Genomic DNA, 27177 nt, shown 5'->3' with positions numbered 1-27177 from the left:
AAAATAGAAATGGTCAGCGGATGCAGAATGGGCTTCAGCCTATAGGTGGCCACAGCTGGAGCGTGGTTCGACGGCTCTTCACTCCGACCTACTGACCGACCGACTAACCAGGCAGAGGAGGAGTGGCCGTAGCTCTGTTGTAGCTCTACGTCTCTGCATTCGAGAGACGGAGAGGGGCTGGTGCCCACCATCAGTTGCCTAAGAATAGTTTTCCGTCCTTTTCCATTCTCCTGCATTAAGGCGATTGGTGGGACAGTTCGTAGTGTAAGCCACGGCTGCCAACCCGCTCACATTCCCCGTACATATCTTTTAGCGCTCCAGATCACCCTGGTCTGAGAGAGTATGGAATTATTGCTTTTGTAGCTAGTAAGGTTAGATATCATCTTCCGTCGACGCCACTTCTAGTATGCATGGTTTAGACATTTACAAGACATGCCTTGCCTGCGAAGCCGGTTATGTCCCATTTGCGATCACAGCGAAAGTTGCCCCATTTGCGATCACTCCCCTTGCAGTGGAAAACAAGAATGGGAAGAAATACCATTATCTTCATGTCCCATTTGCGACCACTGTAAAATTATCAGCAGCCTATCAGGGTTTTCCAACGTCCACGCAGCAGGGGGGCTGCTAATTAAGGCGTACTCCACACATTCTCTCTCTTGAAGGTTTTTGAAATAATATTAGTCTGTAGTTTTTAACATACTGTAATTATTCCAACTCTAGACATCCATCTTTGATGTAGCTTTTGTTATGTTGTTATCTGCATGCTTACTTTACGACATGCAGGTCATTGAGACGAACAAAGGCAAGCCTTGTGTTTTATATAATGGATATTCTTACAGGGATGTTTGGTGACATGGGTTTGTTATCGCTGGCTTCACATTGTACCGACAAAGAGAGGTCTTATGGCGGCAATGGGATAGGAAAGAGCAAGGAGTGGGAAGGAAGCGGCCGTGGCCTTAATTAAGGTACAGTCCCAGCATTTGCTTGTTGTGAAAATAGGAAACCACGGAAAACCATCTTCAGTGCTACCGACAACGGGATTCGAACCTGCTATTTCCCTAATGCAATCTCATCTTTTCGCGCTATCATTATAGAATTATCATTTCTTCAACTTATTTTAATCTAAATATTTCCAGAGTCTTGTACATCTAATCTGAGCGTACATACAAAAATTGCCATTTTATCTATATACGTGAAAGTAGGCTGAGTGGCCGTGCGTTTTAACGCGCTACGGCTATGGAGCCAAGCTCTGCATTCAGGAAACGTGTGGGTTCGAATCTCACCGTCGGCTGTTCTCAGAATGGTTTTCTGTGGTTTAATATTTTCACTTCCAGGCAAATGCCGGTGCATTTCCTATCCATAGGCCAGAGGTGAGTCCTCCCACCCTTTACCCAACTGCATTCACCATAACACATTTCATCTTCATCATCCCCTCAATTGAGGTTGGTGCCAGGAAAGGCATCCGGCCATAGAAACATCCCGGATAAATTAATATCATCTCATCCCGACCCGGTATCACGAAACAAGACTAAGGGGTAGACATGCATACATATAGATGAAAGTAGGCTAATTCTATTTTGAGCAGCTGCTTACTTAACGTGTCAGTATGCATGTTTGAACAGTTTGAGCATTATTTTTAAGCAGTAATGTAATAGTCTCCCCTATTGTATAAGAAGGTATAAGTTAAATGTTAAGTTTGAGATGGGCTGCAATTGGTTCAAAAAGGGTAGCACTATCGAAGAAGCAAAGTGTTACAGCAAAATCCTTTGATTTGTAATTGAAAAGTGTAAAATTCAACGGTTTTAATACGCCCATCTTTTGTCCTACTTCTTAAAACTTTAACCACCTTTACACCCACAACCATCTGGTAACTCTAAATGAACGGTTCATTTGAGTCCTGTTTATTCTCTGTCAGTCCCGATATTAACGCATCAGTCTCAAACGGTAAATGTAAATAATTTAATGAGTTTCAACATACTTGTAAATAATTTAATGAGTTTCAACATACTTTTCCTAAGAAACCTAGTATGTAGTTTCCCCAGTTACTTGAGGGATGTCTTCCTGTACCAATCCTTCAGTAGGGAATTCCCTCACGGCAACCTGACTGTTCGTATGTCACTGATAAGAATGATCGCAAATGGGACAATGCTCAACCCGTCAAAAATAAATTAGTCTGGTATTCTACCTGAGTGATCGCAAATGAGACTGATCGCAAATGGGACGACACCGCGAAGCCCATCCGCCCAAGTCGAAGATAGTTATTACAATTCCCATATAAGGAAGGACTTTTACTTTAGCGGGCCTAGAACTCCCTCGGAATGTGGAAATTTATTGAACATCTCCCTTGGTAAGTTATTTCAGTCCCTAACTCCCCTTCCTATAAACACATTTTTGCCCTAATTTATCCTCTTGAATTCTAACTTTATCTTCACATTATGATCTTTCCTACTTTTAAAGACACCACTCAAACTTATTCGTCTACTAACGTCATTCCACGCCATTTCTCCATTGACAGCTCGGAACATACCACTTAGTCAAGCGTCTTGTCTCCTTTCTCTCAAATCTTCTCAGCTCAAACTTCGCAACATTTGTTTAACATCACTCTTTTATCGAAATCACCCATAACAAACCAAGCTGCCTTTCTTTGAAACAATACTCTAGTTGGGGTCTTACCAGAAACTTATACGCCCTCTCCTTTACATCCTTGCTGTAACCCATAAATACCCTCATAATAATGTGCAGAGATGTGTCGAGACAGCTCAACTAGGAGCGGGAGATAAATCTGCTCAAGGGGTATGACACGACCTCACATGAAGATCATTCTTCTGGATTACATATACTCCAGAGACTGTTGCATCTGTGGATGAGGAACTAATCATCTCTTTATTCAGTGTTTGGCTTCCCCTTCCCTCATAAACGATGTATGATTAGTAGCTGAACAAGTTCTATCTGAAATTCTTTACATGTTATCCGCTCTTTTGACTTGCAAGCCATAGAACTTATTCTATTTGCTGTACTTCACAAAGTTTTCTAGAACAACAGGTGGACGACGCTCACAACGTAGTTTACTGAACCGATGAAAAGTTTCCAACTTGTGCGGTAGTTTACAACACCATTAGCCTCGACTTTAAACTAGATTACGACCTATGCAGTTAGATGTAGCTATATGTTTTACATGCGCAAAATACTCGAGTAAATCATAAATGTAAAGAGGAAATCTCAATCAGACGTATTCCTATTATAATGCATTCAGTGTATACATAAAATTGTTTATGGTTGTGGGTGTCATTTGGATACAAGTATGGAGAAAACTTTGATTTCAAAAGTAATTAAAGCACCTTCGAGAAGAGGTGGAAAAATAGTTGTATTTTAAATTATTAATTCGTGTTTCTACGTGGCACTTTCGAACTTAAGCGTTATACTATTTTTATTTACTATTTCGTGATATCGACTATGTTTCTCTTTCTAAAACATAAGGTCATTTAGGGATATCTCGTCACGCTAAGCAAAAACCTGTAATTTTGATCATGCTTTATTTGCAAAATAGTTCAATTTTTACCTGGTGAATTTGTACACAGTTAGTGTATGTTTTCTATTATTTATGGCTAAAAATAACACTTCATATCATTGTAAATTAGAAAATAAATAAACGATGCAAAAATGTCCACTTCTCCCGCACTTAGGGAGAACCTGACACTAGGTAGGACCTCGGAAGAGTTACACAACTATTGTACACAGTGGGCACATATAAACTGTTCGTCGTTTCCATTTTCCACACACATCTCGTGGAACCATTTCCTGCATTCCCCACTACACTGGACCCATGCCTCATTTCGGTTGTCGTCATAGAAATAGCCATCACATACTGCGCAGTAATTCTCCGAGCAATTACGACTGCTTGAGGAACTAATCCTGAGAAGTCACCATGGCGGATTCTTGCACTCTTCTTACACTTCCTTTTCCAGATAGGAGTCTTAATATCGGAGCAGGAGATAACTCCTGCACTGAGCAACTCGGAGGTGTAAATGCAGGTGAGGCTTCTTGTTCCTGTGATAATGTAGGACTACTGGCCTTAGCTTCTACAGCAATATCTTCTCCAACATGTACGTGATTTGAACCATTTTCGTCTTGCACAAGGTCGTATTCAAAAATGTCTTCTTGGAGGATATCTGGATTGTACGGATAAATGCCACATTTCCTAAATCCGTCGGTAAAATTTCCTGCTGTTGCCGATTTGTCCCAAGCCATCTTTAGAAGGTCTCCAAAATTATCTTTAGTGATCCCTTTTCCCGGAAGTGTCGGGATCTCCCACGCTTGTCATGTCGACATCTCCCCGAGTTACATTGGCAGGCAAGAGGTGGCAGCACTTACCACGCTGAATGATTGGCGATTTGGAAATGACATGGCCGCTTCTCCAAAACGTGCTTTGTGCGCCTAACCTCAAACACTGTCTTAAAAATATCGCATATCTACGTATTTCGTTATACAACCTACTCATTATCTTATAGTACGTTACTTTTCCATCACATATCACTTACATACTCACCTTCAACTATTCAGATGTCTTGTATTTATAGTGATAATCGTCTGCTACCAGGATCACAATGAGCACAACACCCTACGGCTCTAATACATGTAGTTACTAGTTCGACCTGTAGAGTACTGTGGTCACCAGTGGCGCTAAGCTTAAAAGTGTCGAGTTCTCCCTCATGTCGGGATCTCCCTAAGTTACCTTATTTATTAATTTTCACTTCTGGTTGTTCGAAATACCTAACTTTAAAATGATAATTTTTGTACGTGAAGTGCTGCTCACTTGTGTTATACTGGAAATATTAATATTTCTTTCTATTCATTTATTTACGCCAAATTACAACCTTTTATCTTTATAAGTCAGTTCATTTTTCATACGTAATGTGAGAGTATTCACTACAATACTATTACCTGCAGAAAATATATACAAGTATTATTTATAGGAGAGGGAGTTAGGGATTGGAATAACTTACCAAGGGAGATGTTCAATAAATTCCCAATGTCATTGAAATCGTTTAAGAAAAGGTTAGGAAAACAACAAATAGGGAATCTGCCACCTGGGCGACTGCCCTAAATGCAGATCAGTATTGACTGATTGATTGTACATTTCCATGATAAGAATATATTAAGATTGCAATTTTATTAATTCGTGGAATAATTCAATTAAATATATTACTATGTAGCAATATTACAGAATCACAGACACGTTTCCTCACTTTTACACTTCTCAAGCGCATTTCTTCTGATTTTAGGTCATTATACAATCGAAGGACAGATGCGGAAAATGGCCATTTACACTTAACTTGCATGCTGTGGAAGGATTTGACTGTTAGCTCTATATCTATCGTCCCAGTCATGCACTTATGTGAACAAGGGATTTAACATTTTACAAGATATAAGAGAATATTAAACTTCAGAAAACTCAGTCTGATGGCCCTACTATACGCTCGTTTATGGTTTTGCTACTGATTGTCAATCAACGTCCAGACAAAACTACTGGACATATAGAAATTACATTTTGGGGATACTTTTCTACTACCCATTAAGCAAGGGTTTCGTACAATTCCATCTCGAAGGGGATTAAACGGGGATAAAAACCTGAAGACCAAAATACTTATTACCCCGAAACCGTTCACCGGACAAAGTTGAAATTTCACTCAATGATCTCTTCTTTATGAACTGCTTGCTAAATTAGACAAGTTTAAAACAAATTTCAGCTCTTAAGGGTTATATGGGGATTAACACCCGAAAAAAGTATTAATTTCTATGAAACCGTTTTACACAGGAGTTCGTAATTTCGCATGTGGTCATAAAACAACACATCTCTGAATAAATTGTTCTGAATAAGAATGAGAAATTATGACAACAATATTAATTTATTAGAAGTGGTCTGTCAAAATAATCCCAAAGGGGATTTGTCTGAAAGGGGGGTGAATCCCCATGACAAAAATATTCATTTCTCTGAAAAGCTTTGACGAGGTTGAAATTTCACATGATGGTTGCTCCTCTATCGCTTAGATTTTAAACAGGAAGTGATATCAAAACTACAGTATACACCTTTCAAGGATTTTGACTGGATTGGTGAGTCCTGATGACAAATTTATTCACTTCTTCGAAACCGTTTGACATAGAAGGTTGAAATATTACATGACGGTCATTCCTATATAAAATTTTAAATAAGAAGTGGTAATAAAACTATGCACCCCTAAGTGGCATTGTCCTGGCGGTGATGTTTGATGATAAAATTATTAGTTTCCCTGAAATCATTACACTTACGAAGATTTTAAAAAAGAAGTTGTATTAAAACAACACACCCGTAAGGGGTTTTGATTCGGGGTGAAGACATGAAGAAAATGTTGGCCCTTCTAAATCGTTTGATGAATGAAGTTGTGATTTTACAGAATTTTTCCATTGACCTATAGTCTTCATACCCAGACATTCAGGGCTCTAATAGAGATCTACTGAACTCGCTGCACTTTCATACTGGAAGTCTATGAAATATTGCAGTAGTTTAACACTCTTTAATGCAGTCTTCCTCACATATTATAAAAAGTATGCTACGTTAAATTAAGACGGAATTGATGTAACATCCAGAAGCTTTCTTGAACAAACACTTTATATTTGTAAAACTGTGAATATGGTCCATAAAGGATGTCTGACATTTACTAGCAGATCCTTATAATGGTTATCCGAAAGCTTAAATTAAAGAAATATGATAAAATTAATACTCAGGCGCATGGAAGGGACAGAGTCCCACTATCACTTGAAGGCCAGGGACTCCCTGGTAACAACTTCGCGATGGAATTCTTTGGGAACTACCATATTAATGTGGTTAATCGAAGAACGAATTTGGAACTGCCTTAATCAGCAAACAGAATGCGCCTGGATTTGCCAGGGGTTGTTAATGTACGGGTAAATGGAAGTAACGAGGAATAGATAGGAGGTTATGAAGTTATTTTAACAGTTATCACCAGAGGAAGAACAAAGAGTAGTAGGGTGGGACTCTTCATTAGAATTACGCATCACAGTTTCTCTTAGGCATGTCAATGAACGAATGCTGTGAATGGATTTAGCAGTTGGAGGAATTACGACGTCAATTGTCTGAATGTATTTACTGTGTGAGGAAGTAGATGAGGATGAAGTAGACAAGTTTTGTGAAGCACTGAGTTGCATCGTAGTCAGGTTCAAGAGCTTGGATAGGACAGTGCTAATGGGTAATTTCAGTTCGAGAACTGTAGGATGTTAGATGATGTAAATGATGGGAAGCGTATACTGAACTTTGGTGCTAGTGTGTCATTAGTTGTAACGAATTTGTTCTTCAAGCTTAAGGCTACACACCACTACGCATGAGAGAGCACTGTCGGCGTTCCGTGGGTATAAACGTACATGCTATTAATATAACCCTTTATTAGCACAATCACTCGTTTTGTCATGCTGTGGACAGGCTATGTTACAAAAGTAGGCCGTCAGCGATGTTCTGGTGTATTAATTGATCACCCTACCAAATTCCATTATAATCGATAGCTAAGATACACCACGTTCCATTTAAAACTGCAGGAAGAAGTTACTATCTTTTGAAAAACGTAAATATTATTTTACAGAAGAATGATTCACCATTCAATTTATAATAATTTAATTGATAATTCTACCAAATGTCATTGCAGTCGGTCCTGCCCAACTCAAACAGTTCCTTTTTCTTAGTATTTGTTTTACGTCACACCGATACACATAGGTCTAATGGCGACGATGGGATAGGAAAAGCCCACGAGTGGGAAGGTAGCGGCCGTGGCCTTAATTCAGGTACAGTCCCAGCATTTTCCTGGTGTGAAAATGGGAAACCACGGAAAGTCAACTCCAGGGTTGCCGACCGTGGATTTCGAACCCACTATCTCCCGGATGCAAGCCCACAGTTGCACGACCCTAACCGCAAAGGAATTTCCTTTTTAGTAATTCACTGGAGCAATAACAATTATATCTTATACGGATCATTGGTACTGTAGTGCTGTTGTTAATATAATACACAATAATAAAGGCTGATCAATCAATCAATCAATCAATCAATCAATCAATCAATCAATCAATCAATCAATCAATCAATCAATCAATCAATCAATCAATCAATCAATCAATCAATCAATAAATCAATCAATCAATCAATCAATCAATCAATCAATCAATCAATCAATCAATCAATCAATCAATCAATCAATCAGTACTGATCTGCATTTAGGGCAGTCACCCAAGTGGCAGATTCCCTATCTTTTGTTTTAATAATCTTTTCTTAAATGATTGCAAAGAAATTGGAAATTTATTGAACATCGCCATTGGTGAATTATTCCAATCCCTAACTCCCGTTCACATAAATGAATATTTTCCCCAATTTGTCCTCTTGAATTCCAACTTTATCTTCATATTCTGATCTTTCCTACTTTTAAAAACAACACTCAAACTTATTCGTCTACGAATGTCATTCCACGCCATCTCTCCACTGACATCTCTAACATACCACTTAGTCGAGCAGCTCGTCTTCTTTCTCCCAAGTCTACTCAGCACCAACTTTTCAACATTTTTGTAACGCTACTCTTTTGTCGGAAATCACCCAGAACAAATCGAGCTGCTTTTCATTGGATTTTTCCAGTTCTTGAATCAAGTAATCCTGGTGAGGGTCCCATACACTGGAACCATACTGTTGTTGGGGTCTCACCAGAGACTTATGTGTCCTCTCCTTTACATTCTTACCACAACCCCTAAATACCCTCATAACCGTTTGCAGAGACCCGTACCCTTTATTTACAATCCCATTTATGTGATTACTCCAATGAGGATATTTCCTTATATTAACACCCAGGGACTTCAAATGATCTCCAAAGGGAACTTTCACCCCATCCGACTCGTTAGCTGAACGGTCAGCGTGGTGGCCTTCGGTTCAGAGGGTCCCGGGTTCAATTCCCGGCCGGGTCGGGGATTTTAACCTTAATTGGTTAATTCCAGTGGCACGGGGGCTGGGTGTATGTGTTGTCCTCATCATCATTTCATCCTCATCACGAGGTGCAGGTCGCCTACGGGAGTCAAATAGAACGACCTGCACCTGGCGAGCCGAACCTATCCTGGGATATCCCGGCACTAAAAGCCATACGACATTTCATTTTTTTCAACGCAGTAATTAAAACTGGGATGACTTTCGCTATTTGTGAAGCTCACAACCTGACTTTCAACCCCGTTTATTATCATACCATTGCCTACTGCCCATGACTGAATGATGTCACAGTTATTTCCAACCCGTTGTTCCTTCCATTGGGTGAGCACGAGGCCCTGAGACTCACACTGAGGAATCATTGTCCTACTGAACACTAATTTAACGAGAGAGCTCTGCCACACGCTCTTCGAGTTCCTCTGGTAGTTTAATCAAGGGCGAGCTGCTAAAGGACCGCACCTACACTGACCAAGAGAAGATGCAATCTGTAGCAAGACACACCCTGCGTGAAGACGAGCCATTCCTAGCCGCTCCAACGCGTGCGGTTTTACGAACCTTCTGCACAGTGTTAGTTACCACCGAAGGAATTACTCTGATGGACTTGACAACAATGAGATCCGACTCCGTGGGACTTCAAAGGGGTTTCCGAAGAGAGATTAAAGCTGGGACACAGTGGCGAGGACAGTTACTGTCAATCTCATGTTACATACATACAAACATGCCGGCTGAGTACCACAGATCGTAAAGTACTGGTGTTCTGAACTGAACTTGGTGGGTTCTCTTCCGTCAAAGTCCAGTGGCATTTGAATGTGCTCAAATGTGATAGCCTCGTGTTGTTAGTTATACTGGCACGTAAAAGAACGTATCATTGGGACCTGAAACAACAATATTATTAAGAATGATTTTGCTGGATCATACTTTAATACGCTGATTTCATGTAACGTAACTGTATCGTAATAAGTGCCTTTCATTAATGAACTGTTGTTATCGTAATTATAGATTTCCAAATAATCATATACGATATCAATTAATATCGTACGTAGATAAATTGTGAATTCATAAATAACTCGAAAAATTCACCTAACTTCAAACATTCCCATGATACATTACACAAACCGCACAGTCAACAACCTATAATGAAAATGAAGTCACTTCTGTTCGTGTTAATTTTAATATTGTAGCGTAATCAATTTCCTGTACTTTAACGTGCATTGAATTCGAGGTTAAAACGCGCAGACCATGTGTTGAACTAGTCGGGAACACTCATGGACAGTGCCTGCCATTTTTCACAATAGTCGAGAACTAACGGGTGTGGATCTGTATAATTTCATTAACTATATTCCTATGATTGGTCATTTAGTAATCTCTAAATAAAGTCATTAAAGGTGTTCCATGAATATCAATATTTTAATTGAAATTACATACAACTTGTTCCGATGTATTTCTTGTAAGGATATTATATTTTTAGATTTCATCGAAATACTTGTAGATGGTATACACACGGTGTTGCATTTGGAGTATGAAATATTGATTGAAAAAAGAAAATACGTACACACATACCAAATACAGTAGAGACAATACGCGACACTCAGCGAGATATCGAGGGACAGCTATTAGAGCTCTCTCTAGCGGATTGACCTGAGAACTACTGATTCTGTCATAAGAACACGTGTATTTGTGTGCGAAGTTTTTGGTGTTATTTATGCGTTTTCAGTGAGTTGACGTAATTAAATAGTAGCGTGTGTTATTCCTTGATATCTCCTCTCAACATGAGGGGTAAGGTTTATGCTGTGTTTAGCTGCAGTAACTGTGAAGTAGAGAAGGATGCGCGGTCTTTCTTCCGTTACCCTCGTGACAAGAAAATGTAGATAATTTGTGTTTGCATATATATTCTTCCAGTGACAAAGAGGTTTTTATAGTATTTCATAATCTTCTGACCTGCTCGACCCATATCTTAACCGGCTTAAAAATAATACGCATATTTCATTGTATAGTGCAGCAGTTAACCTTCAATACCGATGTGTTGTTGTAGGTGTGATCTATGGGTTTGATTTAATTCAGGAAAATGCATGTGCATATGAGTGTGGCTGGTTGTGCTCGAAGTTACCCCATTTTAATGCCGTAATGCGTTGTCAAGCACTGAAGAAAATGTGGGTGATTTAAGAAATGTACATATTTTGTTGAAACAATACGATGATGCAAATTTGCTTTACCCTAATGTAATGGCATTTGGCAAGTATTGCTTATAGGTAAAGTTTGAATGTTTTTGAGGCTAAATTTATAGATTTTCTTTCTGTTAGTAGGCTTCAAGTTAAAAGGAAAATTATCCAGCTCTTAAATGTAAATTCATTGAATCATGTGTGTAAGGAATGTGCCGATATTTTTGTTGACAAGTGTTTTAATATGATGATACAATGCTTTTAAATGAGAAAAAAGAGAAATCTAGCCGTGAACGTTCAGGCAGGAATTCTAAAGCTAAAAAAGTAATGCATAAATGAAAGATCAAGCCCTTTGACAGTCCATTTCACATCTTGATTATATGTCTAATTTCAGTCTTTAAATAATAACCTGTTAAATGATTCTTCATTCTTTTATCCAGAGTTGCTTTAGCAACTTTGAAGTTAATATCTTAGTAACACTTTCTTTCTAGACGTAATTTATTTATCCATTTCCGTATATATATTTCCATTGATATTTAAATTTAGCGCGAATTTTCAGGTCAAGCCACTAGGAGCCACTTGCGAATTGTCTCCCATTTTAACTAGGCTAAATCCGGAAGTGTCGCGAATTGTCTCTACTGTATTTGCACATACATACATAGTTATTGTACAATCTCCAAAGAGACATATAATTATCGTCGAACAAAATAGTCGTAAGCATCTTGCCTACAGTGGTTACTGGTATAAACATGGTCGTATGAAAATTATGAAACTCTTTTCACTTGTTTCATAAACATACATACCCTAACATGCCAGTATAGGCTCGCTGCATAATTTGCTATATTGGTTTTACTTCGCTTGAGCTGCTTTTACGGTTTTCGGGAGACACCGAGATGCCGAAAGTTTGTTCCAGTCAGTAAATTTACCGACACGGGGTTGGGGTATTTTTGCACATTCAAATACCACCAGAGTGAGCCACTTTCGAATTTATCACGTAATTCCTCTAGCTCGGGGATGGGTGTTTGTTTAAATCGTAATACTTATCTTCATTTACACACAAGATACCAAATTACTAACAACCACACATACACTTAATAATGAATGTATTGCTCCAAAGTTGTTGTCAGAAAGAGTATAAAGTCGTAAAACTGGGCTTAATCCATATAAGCGCCACCCACAGATAATTCAAAAATTCAGGGAAGAAAAATAATCCATACATACATACATACATACATACATACATACATACATACATACATACATACATACATACATACATACATACATAAGAGGGATAAGGACAATTCAAATGAGGCAAGGAACCAACTACCCTATCTAATTCACAATTGTCACTATGAATCATCCGGGAGTAAAATAACAATGCAGTTTTAAACTATCAATTACTCTTTTCCCATCTACATTTCATCATCAATCACCACAGATTTGCATTTAGGGCTATCGCGCAGCTGGTAGACTCCTTATCAATTGTCTACCTAGCCTAGATTTCAAAGTTGTAAATTTATCGCTAATCTTCCTGGGTAAATTATTTCTATCACTCTTCCTGTAGACGAATATTTACCTCATTTATCCTCTTGAATTCCAATTTTATCTTCATGTTATTTTCCTTTCCACTTTGAAAAATTTAATTGAGTCTTATTCGTCTACTAACGTCATTCCACGCTATCTCTCCGCTGACAACTCGGAACATTAATATAGTAATGTCAGCGGTTATTCTAATTCCTCTAAATGTCATTCAAACGCGACGGATTTGACGTTTCCTAAATCCTAGACACCGAAAAAGTAGTGCAAAACCGCGCATGCTGTTCTTATTTATATCTCAAAAAGTACTTGTCCGATTTTTAAAATACTTACATATTTGAACTTGTACGCAGGTGAACTTTTAGTCGAGCTGTATGAATTTGTACCGTTCCATTTAAAAATATGGAGTTAGTATCAATATCTCGGTTACTGATCACCCCATGAGACTATGTGATACGTTGTTTTATAAGATCATGGGTACCGTTTATGAATATGAAATCAGAATTCCGATATCTTTAATCGTTTAGAAGTTATTTCCGTGTAACATGCTAGGTGAATAACCCTGTGTAGCGAGCAAGGAAAAATCGGTGGGTTTTATGTTAAATTTGGTGGGGTTTTGTGTGTGTTTAGTGGCTTTATTCATGTTGGTGTTGGCAATACTGGTCTCATCATTCAAGAACTTTTAACTTCCCTTCAACGTGTTTACGCTTTCATGTGCCTATTTGATCAAGGTTCAAATCGTGGGTTCCTTCTTGAAAAATCACCGACAAAATGATTAGGTTTTTAGATTTGTAAAAGTTTCCAATTATACGGAAAATAGGTAATTCCAGTCAATGTGATTCATTGTTACACTGTTTAATCGGTCAATATGATTCTCCAGTTCCAGTTCACTATTATTGTCAAGTACATACATGCGTGGCTTCCCTTTACCAGATTCATTGCCTTAGCCGACCGACTGAGCGACTAAATTCAATGTTTATGGTTCAATGAATTATCTCAATGTCTTCGTATTGAATTAACCCTGACACAAGTAAATTTACAATTCTATCATTTATCTTTTCCCTACGAAGTTCTGTGAATATCCTGTATCTCACTTTACACAATCTCGTCCATTTGTGCCCTCCTTTTGATCTTAGAAGCTTGTCTTGAGGGATCTGATGTAGAGTGTCAGTGTCTTGATCCAAAGTTCCTTGGTTCTATGTCGACCGAAGTAGTCGACATTTGAAGGACTGGAGAACACTCTTGGCACTCAAAGTCATTTTAGGTGGAATTTCAAAACCTTTGTTTGTGCACTTAGCTTTATCCAGTGGAATTACTTCAGTCAGAGGAGCCGTCCAGAAGTGTGTATCTTTCACTGCTATACACCTGCAGAATCGGAAGGTAGAAATTGGTGCGCAGGCCATCAGTGAGACAAACACTTTGAATTCCTGTGATAGAAGTAACCCGACTAATTTTAGTGTTAGCAGATAAGCCACGATGTGGTAATAATAATAATAATAATAATAATAACAATAATAATAATAATAATAATAATAATAATAACCGTGCCCGGTCAGCTTACGTGGGGGTCTGGTTCTGAAATGAGTAGGAGCTAGGCATAACCCTGCGTAAGACACTGGGGAGGGGGCCCTCAACCCCGACACGGCGCGTCCCATATGGCTGATAGGGGAAGCTCCTGTAGATATGCAGGACAGGTGTGAATAAGGCTTAGCCAAATAAGCACCCGCGGATCAACTGAGGTAAACAGAGAAATGGTCAACGGCCTCGACGGCAGAAGAGGACATATCCCAATGGCAGAGAGGGCGGAAGAACCGAATCAAATCCACTTTGCGTCTGACTTGTAGCAAGCGGCAAGTGGTCAGCGTCTGATCACCAGAGGTGCGGCTGTAAATATGCTCCAGGAACTAACAATCCCTGGTTCTACACCACTAGCGAAAGCTAGAAGATTGCTTACAAGCAGACATGACTCGTACAAGTAAAGACAAAATTACCCCAGGTGGACAATCCACCCACTCTAAAGTGGCAACCAAGCATTCGGATTCTGGGGAGCTTGGGCGAATACGAGAGAGCAAATCGGAGTGCTCTGATAAACTTCCACGAAAGACTCACACTTTCATTGGCACATTCAACATTCAGACACTGATTCAAACAGGAAAACTGCACAATCTCACAACAGAACTTACAAAGCAGAAAATCCAAATTCTGGCCCTGCAAGAAACACGCTTCACCGATTCAGAAACGATGGATTACAATAATTATAGGATCTTCAAAAGTGGAACAAACAAGAAAATTGGTAAAGGAGCAGCATTGTTAGGAATGGCTTTCTGTGTAGACAAAAAAGTTTTGGATTCAGTAATAGAGGTGAAACCCATCAACAATAGGCTTATGACCTTAAGAATCAGGCATACAAACAAAAAATACACCTTTATTAATGTGCATGCGCCAACAAATGGAGACAATAAAAAGGAGCCTGAAAAAACAGAAAGATTCTGGGAAGAACTTGAAACAGAAATGGCAAAAATCCCTAAAAATGATGTGAAAATTCTACTCGGTGATTTCAATGCACAGCTTGGCAGGGAATACAAATACAGGAGGACAGTGGGAGACTATCCAGCCCACAGATTCACCAATAAAAATGGCACACGCCTCATTGAGTTATGCCAACAAAATAACCTCAAAATTATGTCAACATCACTCCGGAAGAATCCCAAAAAGCAAAAAACTTGGCGATCACCCATCCATCATTTAGGAGAATTTCAGATTGATCATGTGGCAATATCATATGATTACCAAAAGGAAATTCATGATGTGCAAGTGCGCAGAGGTGCTAACATCGATTCGGATCATTATTTAAGCAGAATCAAAATTAAATTCACACCCAAAGGGAAATTCAACAGGAAAACATCGGTGATTCCAAAATTTGATCTGCACAAAATCAAGGACTCCAAAATTTCAGAAGAATGGGAAAAACGACCTGCAGAGAGCTGGGAGAATTTCCAGACTAAAATCATCGAAACGGCGAAGGACCTAATCCCTCTTCGCAAGAAACCAAAACATCCTTGGTGGAATCAAGAATGTGAGACCGCACTAGAAGAAAGGAAAAAGGCATTTCAAAACTACAATTGTAACAAATCAGAAGAAACACAGAAGAAATTCTTCGAAGTTCGCAAGCATGTATCCAAGATTTTAAGACAAAATAAACGGAAATACGTCAATGTCCAACTGAAGTCAATTGAAGACAACTTCAAAAATTACAACACACACGATTTCTACAAGACCTTTGCGAACCAAATTAAAGGATATTCCCCACAGAACCTTTGCTTTCGGAAGCACGATGGTAAACTAGCCCTGACAAATAAGGAAAACTGCCAAGAATTAGCTACATATTTTTCACAGCTTTTAAATTGTCCAGAACCCAAAAAGAGATTCCCGAAAGTACAGCCAGAAATCATACCGGAAAATTCGTCACCACCAACTCAAGAAGAAATTTATTCACATATCAAGAAACTTAAAGACAACAAAGCATCAGGGGAAGACGGAATTGTAGCTGAACTTCTGAAAAATTTAGGCCCAAATTCACTCAGAGAAATTACACAAATAATCCAAAACATTTGGCAAACCGAAAAGCTCCCGGATGACTGGAAGATTGCTCTAATCCATCCACCACATAAAAAAGGCAGCAAGTTAGACGTAAACAATTACAGAGGAATCTCACTTGTATCAGTCACATACAAAATACTATCAGCCTGTCTCTTGCATAGAACACAACAACAATTAGAACCCAAATTATCAGAATTTCAAGCAGGATTCAGACCAAACAGGTCATGCCCAGAACAAATTTTCAACCTCAAAACCATACTTAAACTACGAGCCCTCAGACAAAAGCCTACAGTATGCACATTTGTAGATTTCAAAAAGGCATATGATTCGATAGACAGACCCTCCCTATTCCAAATTCTAGAAGAGAGAGGACTAGATCCCAAAACCCTAGAACTCATAAGACAAACACTAACGGGCACAAAATCTAAAGTGAAATTTATGGGAGAAATTTCAGAACCCTTCGACATTCAGACAGGTGTGAGACAAGGTGATGGACTCTCTCCAATTCTGTTCAACGTCGTCCTAGACAAGGTTATGGAAGAATGGGAGAAGGAACTCAAGAAACATGAATCTTGGAAACCGATCCGATTGGGCTTTCCCAAAAACAACCTCTACGTACCATACCTTGCATTTGCGGATGATCTGGCGATTTTAACAGAGGATGAGGAGACTGCCATCAAGCAGCTTGAGATACTTAAGGAATCTGCAGAAAAAGTGGGACTACAGATTTCATTTGAGAAAACTAAATTCTTCTGTTCAAAGACAGATATCACGAGCCTGAGAACAAAATACGGTAAAATCGACCGGGTCTCGTACTTTAAATACCTCGGAGAATTCATCGAACCGACAGGCCTTGAGAAGATCTCACAGCAAAACCGTCTCCAAAAAGTCAAGAAGGCATTAGGGTTAGTTCAAGACATCTACAACAAAAAATGCATGTCAAGACAGACAAAAATTCGGCATTACAACACAGTCATAAAACCAACAGTCCTTTACGCAAGTGAAACATTGTCACTTAACAGTAAACAAGAATTAGAAGAAATAAAAAAGCAAGAGAGGAAGATCATCAGGAAAATCCTAGGAGCAAGATATACCCAAGATGGTTACAGGCTACAATCAATCAAAACAACAGAAAAAGTTTCAAACATTGAAATTGACATTAAGAAAAGACGAATGAAATTCTTTGGACACCTCACAAGATTACCAGAAAATCGAGTGTCAAAAAGAATATTAAATTATGTTAGCTCACTTAAGAATTCAACACCTTGGCTGGATGAACTTCGAAAGGACCTCAAAAATGCAAACATATGTGCAACAGACATTTTAGAAAGAGACACCTTCAGACACAAAGTCAACAAGTGGGAAGTTACATCAGAGCAACCAAAGCAAAAACAGTGCAGACCGAAATGGTCGGAAGAACGTAAACAAGCCTTCTCAGAGAGAATGAAAGCCTATTGGAAGAACAAGAAGAACCCAAAGAAAGCTTGATTGAGTTGTTTGCTTAACGTCTTCCATTATTGGGAGAATACGCTAATAATAATAATAATAATAATAATAACAACAACAATAATTTATAATTTCGTGTGGCTATTTCTAGCCGTGTGCAGCCCTTGTAAGGCAGACCCTCCGATGAGGGTGGACGGCATCTGCCATGTTTAGGTAACTGCGTGTTAGTGTGGTAGAGGATAGTGTTATGTGTGGTGTGTGAGTTGCAGGGATGTTGGGGACAGCACAAACACCCAGCCCCCGGGCCATTGGAATTAACCAATGAAGGTTAAAATCCCCGACCTGGCCGGGAATTGAACCCGGGACCCTCTGAACCGAAGGCCAGTACGCTGACCATTCATCCAACGAGTCGGATAATAATAATAATAATAATAATAATAATAATAATAATAATAATAATAATAATAATAATAATAATAATAGTCCGCCTCTGTGGTGTAGTGGTTGGCATGATTAGCTGCCTCTCCCAGAGGCCCGGGATCGATTCCCGGCTCTGCCACGAAACTGGAAATGCCGTGCAAGTGCTGGAACGGGGTCCACTCAGCCTCGGGAGGTCAACTGAGTAGAGGGGTTTCGGTTCCCACCTCAGACATCCTCGAAGTGGTTTCCGTGGTTTCCCACTTCTCCTCCAGGCAAATATCAGGATGGTACCTAACTTAAGGCCACGGCCGTTTCCTTCCCTCTTACTTGTCTATCTCTTCCAATCTTCCCATCTCCCACAGGGTCCCTGTTCAGCATAGCAGGTGAGGCCGCCTAGGGGAGGGTACTGGACCTCCTCCTCACTTATATCCCCCGACCTAAAGTCTCAAACTCCAGGACACTGCCATTGAGGCGGCAGAGGTGGGATTCCTTGCTGAGTCCGAGGGAAAGACCAAACCTGGAGGGTAAACAGATTAAGAATAATATTCATAGACCGAAAATAATGACGATGATGACGATGATGATGAAGTTTCTGTGCGAGTCTAAGGATGGATAGTGTTTCCTTTACGAACCAGGAATAGATTATATTTCTTCACGAGTAAAGAACATCAGGTTGTTTTCATACGCATTAACTTTTAATTCAAACCTTGTAGTGGGAGTAAACAATTAATATACATTTTGTTTATTTACTAGGCCTATCCTTATTATTTTTTTTTATTTTAATAGGCGCTGGGCATCAGAATTTTGTCTTGAATTCTTCGGTGGTGGGGTCATGTGAGGCGAATGGAGGAGGACAGGTTACCTAGGAGAATAATGGACTCTGTTATGGAGGGTAAGAGAAGTAGAGGGAGACCAAGACGACGATGGTTAGACTCTGTTTCTAACGATTTAAAGATACGAGGTATAGAACTAAATGAGGCCACAACACTAGTTGCAAATCGAGGATTGTGGCGACGTTTAGTAAATTCTCAGAGGCTTGCAGACTGAACGCTGAAAGGCATAACAGTCTATAATGATAATGTATGTATGTATGTATGTATGTATGTATGTCATTCTTCAACATCTCGGCAGACAGCGACTCAGAGTTAACTAACCCTAACCCCTTGGCACTAGAGCCCTGAAGGGCTCTGGCCTACCAAGTGACCGCCGCTCAGTCCGAAGGCCTGCAGATTACGAGGTATCGCGTGGTCAGCACGACGAGTCCCCTCGGCCGTTATTCTTGGCTTATTAGACCGGGGCCGCTATCTCACCGTCAGATAGCTTCTCAATTCTAATCACGTAGGTATAAATCCCTGACCTGGCCGGAAATCGAACCCGGGGCGTCCGGGCAAGAGGCAGGCACGCTACCCCTACAGCACGGGGCCGGTCGACCCAGAGTTGCCACATTTAAACACAATAGAACCTCTTTAATCCTCCAGCTTCGGGAATGAGAGCATGGTCAAAATACAAGGAAGGACGGATTACGAGAGGAGCAAGAATATTAACTGTAATACTGTGCATTCTAATAAATTTACTCTACAACAAGTACATACAATAAGATAGAACATAGGCATACCTTGAACACATAATATTTTAAAATATATAATAAATGTCGGTAATACTCATTTATCTGCCAAATGGCGTTCGAGATTTTGATGCTATATTCTTCCCTTTCCTTATACACATACCGTCTAGAGGTTGGGAACAAGAATTCCGTTCAATGTATACAAGAACTAAATCGAAAGCCTGCTCGGCGCCTGCATGGAATACTTGACCGGGTGATTCGTAATGTATCATCATTATCGTCTTCTTTTTCAGTATCGTCTGCACTTTGGATAACAGCTGCAATGATCTATCTGATCTCCGTCTAGTTCTTCTTCCGTTGTGCAGTCAGTACCAGTTTCAGAAAACCACTCATCAACGTCGTTGGCTGTAACATCAGCTTTCAAGATTTGCAAATCATATACGATTGCAGATGCATCTTCATTTTGATCGTCATTTTGATACATTTCTAGTGCCATTGTCAGTCGAAGTTTACGGCAGGACTTTTCAAGTGCTGATTCTTTCATTTCTTTCTAAGATTCAGCAATTATGTAAATGACATCCTTTATATTAAACGAATTCACAACATTATTCTGACTTCTCTGAAATGGATGCAACATATTTCCGGCGATATATCCTCTTTAGCCATTCAAATACCCTCTTATCCGTGGGATGAATGAGAGAAGTGGTATCGGATGGAAGAAATAGAGCTTTTATTTCCCAACTTTTTAAGTTCCTTTTCAGAAGGCTGAGAAGGTGTGTAACCCAACACCAAAAGGTCACGTACAGGGAATTGCTTTGCCTTCAATTGTTGTTCAACAGAGGCACAAATTGTTAAAGAGCCATGGTTTTTAAAGTTCTCTGTTCGTCCAGATCCTTTTTAATGGTGATAATACGCTTGCAGGGATGACAAATTAATATTCTTGAATGGCCTCGGTATTCTCTATTTACTGATTATAAAGAACGGTAATATACGACTAACGATAGCATTATTCAAAAGAGCAGAGTTTTATTTCTCCTTTGCAGGGTTTTTCCCCTTCACCGTACCGTTCTATGAGGTAAGAGTTAATTCTGGAAGCATCTTACTGCTCAGGTCCGATTAATGAAATACAATCGATCGGGTGTTATGTTCATATTCTTTAACAATTTTTCCAAACCGTGAAACAAATTCACTTGAAGCGACTTCATCAGTTGATAGCTTCTAGGCTGAAATCACCACGTGTCGAATCGAGCTATGTTTTCCTGTTTTGAAACCTGCCTTCATTCACAGTAAAATCATAATTTCCACCATCCAATTCTTTATTCAAAATAAGTGCCTTTTCTTTGATAATGGGTCTAAACATGGAATTACTTTTTTTCTTTCAGATTAAGGTATTTTCAACATTTTAGGATTTCTAAGTCCTTCTTTCTTAAAAACCTTCATTGTATTGGATTCTAATTATTTTCTAATCTTACTCCAGTCTTTGATCGTATTAATGCCCACACCAAATTCATTTGCAATTGTTTTGTAGTGGCTTTTAACTTCTGTTCTAAAGTCACCGTAATGTGACTACGGATTTCGGTTCCTATAATGTGAAGAGTTAGCAAACTGAAAGCAATATTTTACTGTAAAAAAAAAAACCCTTGTCAAGAAACACTGCTTCAACGATAAACACTCACTAAGCAAAGCTTCAGAATGAACTGGTTAGTCAACCAGTGAAATATTCTTTTAAAACAACAATCACCACCACCAACAAGTTAACTGAATCAACAATGTGTTATTGTTTCATGCCTACAATGTGCATACGCACAACACATGTCGGAGATTCGAACCATCCCAGATCGGATTAACGGTAGTCTACTGTACCCTCCAATTCCACAAATCTGCATATGTATTTCGACCATTTTATTATAGATTTTTTTTTTTTACAAGTTGTCTTACGTTGCACCGACGCAGATAGGTCTTATGGCTACATGGGGCAGAAAAGGGCTAGGAATGAGAAGGAAGCGGCCGTGGCCTTAATTAAGGTACAGCTCCAAAATTTGCCTTGTGTGAAAACAGGAAACCGTGGAAGACCTTCTTCAGGGCTGCGGACAGTGGGGTTCAAGCCCACTATCTCCTGAATACTGGATACTGGCCGCACTTAATCGACTGCGATTTTACAATAGAGAAACCGGGTGATCAATGGCTGAATTTTAATTAATAGTGTTGGGTAAGCACCAGAGACTAAAACGTGGACGCCTTACGACAAGGAGTGTAGAATGGACTTTTCTTCCACGTTTCCAAAATCCAACTGCTTCTCTTAGCTTTTAACCCACGATCTCGGGATCCACGAAGGGAAAAACAGAAAGTCACAGTCTACTCCACAGAAGTCGACAAAGCAGTGTGGCTGGTGAGTAGCTCCTGCTGTTTAACTTCTTACTCAAATAAGGTGCCCTGTGGTATGCTGGTCTCCTTGGGACCAGACTAATCTTGTGACTCTTCGTTTATATGGTGAGGCTAGCATGAACTATTACTCGCCCGAAGAAGACTTAAGTGGACTGCTGATTTTGGTTATGATGGTATTAAATGACTCACAAAGGAAGGTCTTGTTTTAAAATATTGACCAGGGACAGTATTGAGGAGCTCTTAAATATAATCTTAGCCTACGAATAAAAAGTAGTCTTCTTATTAATAAGGCGATCAGAAATGACCGGCGATTATAACCACGATACTAAACGTTATCTGCCTTACAGAGAGCAAGTCTTCTCCAGCTGCACTCTGCTACGGCCTCTTAATAAATGGTATTTTCTGCAAAGTGGTCAATTAATTTTAAATCATTTCTTGAACAAATAAGGCCGAACAAAAAGACCCTGACAACAATCTGGTACAGTCATGTTAAAATTGTTAATATCATGAGGAGATTTGAAGATTGATGGTGCACAGTATCTACTGTATTTACGTCTACGGAATTTGTGTTGGTTGTAGTAAAGAAACATTTTATCGCAGCCAATGACCATGGCCATGAGATGAAACTATATGGGATGCTTTTTACGGCAGGATACCCTTCCTGACGCCAACCTCAGTTGAGGAGCTAATGAAGGCGAAATGAATGATGATGTATGAAATGAATGAGGTGGAAGGAATCGGCAGTGACCTGTGAGTAGGAACTGCTCCGGCATTTCCCTCGTAATGAAAATGAGAAACCACAGAAAACCATTCTTTAGAACCCACTCTTTAGAATATGAATGAATCATTCTAGTTTATTTGATTAATATATTTATTTTTCTGTGCGAACTATGTTAGTTATTTTAATACAAATTGAGCAATTATTTTTTCCCCTCTGTGAGATGCCGTCTTTAACCTACCTGCAAACTTTATGCTTATGCTGACTGCTAAAGGCCCGTAGTATAAATTAGCACACCTCATTGTTTTTCCTTATTTAAATTACATTAAACAGAATGTTGTTAGTCCAATCTGTATTTTTGAACACGTCACAACATGATATAAGTCGCAAGTCTTCTTTCACAATACACATACACATTCCTTTCTCGGGGTGTGAAAAGTTTTTGAAGAAAACCGTGTGTAGCTAATCTAGTCACTATGTGCCTGAGTTCATCCAGTCCGTACTAGCCAGAGCCTCTTTGGTGTAAAATGTTTCCCATGTATCCCCCTTCTTGGTTTGCAGCTCTGTTTGTAACTGGTTGAATGCATCCGTAGCTCCATAGTAGTTTGTGTCGTAGTTGTGCCTGGCTCTTCACTTTCATCTATCCTATCTGACCTTCCTAGGTCAACTCTTGTTCTTTTCCGACCCCGACGGTATTACGCACGAAGGCCTAGGGAGTCTTTCATTTTTACGCCCTTCGTGGCCCTTGTCTTCGTTTGGCCGATAGCTTCATTTTTCGAAGTGTCGGACCCCTTCCATTATTTCCCTCTGATTAGTGTTATATAGAGGATGGTTGCCTATTTGTACTTCCTCTTAAAACAATAATCACCACCACCACCACCTACACACAACGTAACACACTAACCATCACAAAAAACGCAACAATAGATAGGCCTACATCTCTCTATGGCTTGACGTCAGGAAGGACATTCGCCTGTTAAACTGGGCCACATCCACACAGTGATCCAACCCCAGGAAAGTGAAAAAAATGCCAACAAGAAGGAGAAGAAGTGGAAGGTATATAATAAAAATTAAAAAGTCACGTGCCTGTGGTTGGGAGTTCACATACATCTGTTTGTTCTGCAGCTAATAATCATAGGCTTGCCTGCTTTTTAGAAGAACCATGTAGTATCTCTGAAACTCGTAGTTGATACCAGGTATGTGACACCCTTGAGTGGGTACTATATGTGCATGGAACGTTCAAGAAAGATGACCTACCATTAAAACCGAGACTCATCTGTTCAGTAGCCGTTACTCACGTAACACAGTCCCATCAGACATGGGATGGGCTCAACATCGAAACCCTGTCAATGAAGTACGTAGCCCATCACTGCCTTCTAGATGACAATGATGGAGACAAAACATAAAGTATCAATCATCTATAATCAAATTATATCACATATAGATAGATTAGACAAAACTCATTATTTCTTTTTACTGTACACAAAACAGACAGGCATTCAAAACTCTTTCCAGTTAGATCTTAATCAGTTTAAGTGAAGTGATCTGACGCCAGGCCAGGCTAGCTCGAGTCAACTTGAAATGGATTTAATCAATTTTGCCCCACAACTCTCCTTGATGGAAACAGACAAGAGGGGAGATCCAGATCTGGACCACTGCCATAGCCACAGGAGGGGGTCTGGTGGGGGCGAGAGGGAAGGAGGCGTGAATACCCAGCAGGAGTTCCATGTCAGTGGAGGGCCCTCCTGAGGTTTTGGAAAATTACCAATTTTGAAAGGCATCTTAAGTGGAACTGAGAGCGAATAAACAACAATAAGAGTGTCACTTTTTCCCGTTCCTCCTGTAACTTTGTTTGTCATGCCAATTGAACACGTTGTCTTCCGAAATTAACTTATCACGCATGTCTTCTTAACATTCACCATTCATACCAACTTGTTTGCCTCACTCTCTTCTTTGTTTGTTTGTTTCCTTACTGGAGGTATGTAAACAAGTAGTAATGGAAATACCACGTATAATACTTACGTATCAATTCGATATTCAGTGAGGGTGAACTCTGTCTAGCTTATTATATATTCGTTGAAAATAACTTTCTTTCAGTTATTCCAAATAGTAATCCCGTAATAAGCGAATTTCATTACTCTTTATATAAGAACAATTTACCCTCTTTATTAAACAGTTTGCTCTATTTTATATAATCATATTAGCAGAACGCGAAAAGAAGGTTAGAGGCAGTTGAAATGTGGATCTGGACGAGAATATAGATAAGAAATTGGACCGAAGTGCTAGAGAAAGACGGAGTCTGCTCACTGAAATCGTAGAAAAGAAAATACAATTTATTGGTCACATTCTACGGCAGGTGGAATTCTTTTACAACATCATTGAAGAAAGTATTGCCTGGAAAAGAGGAAAAAAGGACGGCTCAGAGTGTATCACTTGAATAACCTGCTTCTGAGAATAAACTACAAAACCTACGCTGAGTTGGAAAGACTGGCTTGAGATATGCGCCTAAGAGGTTTTATTTATCCTGGCAACGTTGGGGATATATTCCATTTCTTACAACCAGTCTTAACCTAATACACTCTTACTAATAACCACTACTTTTACATGTTGCAAATAATAATGATAATATGAAGATTATAAATATGTTATTAACAATAATAAAAGTAATGTAGCCTATGGCGGCAAATACAATGTGTGTTCTCCAGAATATGATGATGATCTGGGAGATGTGATTAGAGTTGTGTTTTAGCTGCTGGCCTTATATCTGGACAGCCCAGATTCCATTCCCGATTGATCTTGAGCTGAAAAATATCTCCTGAAAATCACGTTATGTCATGAAAGGCATGCGATCAAAATCCAAAATGAGCAGGTGGCTTTAACAACCTGGGAAAGGGGCCGATGACCTTCGATGTTAGGCCCCTTTAAAAACAAGCATCATCATCATCATCAGCAGCAACGTGGGAAATAACAGACATTAAGGTGTTAAAATCTATAACATGAAAATTCTCTGTTTCATATTGTTAGTTACTTATGTAATCGTCTGTGTTTCTTTCATTTAATTTACATTTATTTAATCTGGTCACTTAACCCGGTTTAGTTTAGAATTGTATCGCCTATTATCTCAAATTATTATTTTAACACAGAAGAATAAACTCATATAATTTACTAACTGTATTCGTGACAGCCATTTACAACAGTGTTGCCACTAAAAAAGGTGAAGCTCAACGGAGTTGACTGAAAAGGCACCTTCGGAAACGGCAAACTTCTTATTTGTTTGATCCTTATTGAGCATATGGAAATTCTAAGAGTATAAAGACAGACATGCTAATTCTCGTTCAAAACGAGCCTTTCCGGAATTTAAAAGTATGAGAAAGTGATGAGTGACCTGAATATTCGTAGAGAAGGATATAAACATACATTTTAGCCGTGTAATCTTGCAGATGAACCTACAGAGCTGCGAGCTGAACAAAGTAAGTAAGATATTTGAAATGAATCATACGCATAAATAAATTACATGGCAGGGTAGTTCACAGAGTTGGCTAGACCGCTGGCGCCTCTAATCTTCCTTCCCAAGGCATGAAAAAGCTGCCGTTAATTATTTCATCATTATTATCAGAGGCACGAAGTGAAGGCTGACATGAGGGAGGAAGTCGTTTATTTAAAAACGAGATAAGAATTGCTCTTCATGCGGGTAAGTTAACTTTTTCCTGCACACACCCCATGATAATCAGCACTAACTGGACCTCGTGTGGTTTGACGCTCTCCATTCTCCATTGTCCACTGCTAACCTCTGCGAGATAATCTGATCAATTTACCCCAAGTTTGGACTTGCTGTTAGGAACTTACCCTCCGCTAGTGTAGAAACCACAATTTGTTCTACAGAGAACATACGTCTTTGGTCCTGACCTGTGTAAAAGTCCTGTTCAAAGAGGTCGGTTGAAACTCTCAAGACACTCAAGAAATGGGAACCCACGCAATCTTACTTCACTCAGAAGCAAACAACCCTTTAATTTGACGGTGTATGTGATCACAGCCAAGGAACTCACTTGCTGATTGAGTGGTTCAGACAGTAGAGCGCTTGTCTTCTGAGTCCAAGTTCGCGAGTTCGATTCTCGTTTAGACCGGTGGTATTGAAGTTGCTCAAATATACCATTTTGGGATTGGCATACTGAGAGAATATAGACATACATCATACACCATAAATTTTGCCTGTATAGTTCTGTGAATGAACTTAGTCCCTTCAGACTCCTCTTCTGCTACTACAGCTGTCGCCATGAAGTCGTTAAATTAAGTAATTCAATTCAATTTGCCACATAGGTCTAAAAGCGGGCGATGTTGCGGT

Source organism: Anabrus simplex, chromosome 1 (assembly GCF_040414725.1).
Source record: "Anabrus simplex isolate iqAnaSimp1 chromosome 1, ASM4041472v1, whole genome shotgun sequence".
Taxonomy (NCBI): domain Eukaryota; kingdom Metazoa; phylum Arthropoda; class Insecta; order Orthoptera; family Tettigoniidae; genus Anabrus; species Anabrus simplex.
This window is presented reverse-complemented; position numbering follows the sequence as displayed.